The 2,036-nt window shown below is 33.4% G+C and overlaps 1 long non-coding RNA gene across 1 annotated transcript in view; it reads left to right on the top strand.

Moving 5' to 3' along the window:
• The window catches only part of LOC125611215, a 15,833-nt gene extending 14,293 nt beyond the window's left edge, over positions 1-1,540 (top strand). The window contains exon 2 of the long non-coding RNA XR_007341350.1: positions 1,301-1,540. This is a non-coding gene — a long non-coding RNA (uncharacterized LOC125611215). The remainder of the gene's footprint in view (positions 1-1,300) is intronic.
• Positions 1,541-2,036: the final 496 nt, after the last annotated feature.

The following is a 2,036-nucleotide window of genomic DNA, read 5'->3' as shown; positions in this document are numbered from 1 at the left end:
TGTAAATCAATGGATGTGTAACTGATGTGATTCTGCAATCTGTGTATGGGGTGAAGGTGGGAGTTCATAACCCACTTGAATCAAAGTGTGGAATATGATATGTCAAGAAATTTGTAATGTTTTGAACAACCCACAATAAAAAATTAAAAAAAAAAAAAAGAATGATCAGTGGTGTAGAGGAAGGGAATTGAGAGGGAGAGAGGAGGGAAGGAACAAAGGAGGAGTTGCCAGATGAAATTGACCAAATTATGCTATGTATACATATTAGTATACCATAGTGAATTCCACCTTTGTGTGTATCTGTAAAGCAACAACTTAAAAAACAATAAATAAATGGAAGGAAAACCAACAGAGTAGAGGAAGGGAAATAGGGGGAAGGAGAAAGGGAGGGAAAGTGGAAATACAAGGGATTGAAATGGAGCAATTTGTATTTTGTGCATGTATGAATATATCAGAATGATCTCCACTATCATATATATAGCTAATTAATAAAAATGTTTTTGAAAGGCTGTCTTCTTTTATGAAAATTTTTCTTCAGAAACCAGTATTCAATAACACAACATAATAATATAAGATTTTTGTTGTTGTTTTTGTTTTTTGTAGTACTACAAAACCCAGGGCCTGGTACATTCAGGGCAAGTGCTGTACCACTGAACTACATCTCTAGCATCATAAAAATTATTTTTAATCCATTTGTTGCTTTCTGTTTTGATATTTGTTTTTGCAACTGTTTTGTTTATTAGTATTTTTTACAACAATTCATTTTGTGGGTTATCCTCAGAACAGTTGTGCCATCTAGAACATTGTTTTAAATTGGAATTCTACTCTATGTAGCAGTCAAAGTTTTGAAACCCAATCCATTTGTAAATCGAGAACTGAATGAGTACGTGTAACTCCATACTGGGAAATTCTCCTTTCTAGTATGAGATGGGACAGCCTCTAAGATTTGCCAAAGGACACGAAGGCAGATTTTAATGACATGTGTTTTTGTTGATAAGACTAATGACTTCCCCAGTCACAAATGAGACAGAGGAAGTTATTCTCTTATTTGGCCCAGCAGAATGTGCTATGTATGATTTTCCCAATGCCAAGGTGAGTTTCATGATATAACATACTTTGCTATCAATTACTATGACAATCTGAGAAAATAATCCCTATTATAATGCCTAGAATTATTCTCAGAAAATTGCTTTTACAACTAACATATTTGTCTAATTAAAGATAAGAACTCAAAAGTATGTCAATTTTTCCTGGTATGAAATATAACCCTAAGTTTGACTCTGTTCTCTGTTTTGACCAGGCAATGTGATCCTCTGTGAACATTTGCAAAAGACAAAGACGGAAAAGAAGAAGAGTTCTTAAATGTTTAATGCACATAAAACAACTAAATTTTTCTCTATTATGTAAGGAAGTATGTGTTCTGTATTGCCCTTGAGAATATCACAATTGTGAATTGTGATCTGTATGTATTTTAGTACATATTTAAATAAGCCATTGTGAATCAAATATCCTAAGATCATTAAATTACTTGCCTGCATTATCTAAATCCCTGCTTAAATTTCTTCCCTAGATACATTACTCCTACAGACTAAATTATTCATCTCACCAAACTTTCTAAACTGACAAAGACTCTTGCTTTCTCACCTAGAGTGCCATTGTGAAAGCGAGTATCAGCTCAACAAATACTTTCTCTTTTATTAAAAGATAAGGGTAAGGATCCATCATGTCTAAAAATAGATATTTGGAACTTAAAATCTGCCAGACCATATGTTGTATGACTCCAAGATCAAAGAAACAAAGACATCATTCTCCTGGGGGTATGTATTATAACAATCCTTCTAAGGGATTAAGTGCTAGTTCGTTTGTATGACTATAGAGTTGTGTAAACATCTGTAGCTATCTGAAGAAGAAAAACAGATATGAATTCCTGGGGATAGGAAACATCACAAACTGGCTCTGATCTGCATGTATTTGTGCCTGTGTTGTAAGAATGCATATGAGAATGTGAATTTTTTTTCTAGTCTGCTTAAGATTTC

This window comes from Marmota marmota, unplaced genomic scaffold (assembly GCF_001458135.2).
Source record: "Marmota marmota marmota unplaced genomic scaffold, marMar, whole genome shotgun sequence".
NCBI classification, from domain to species: Eukaryota; Metazoa; Chordata; class Mammalia; order Rodentia; family Sciuridae; genus Marmota; species Marmota marmota.
Note: the sequence above shows the minus strand (reverse complement) of the source record. Positions and strands in the feature narration are given on the sequence as shown.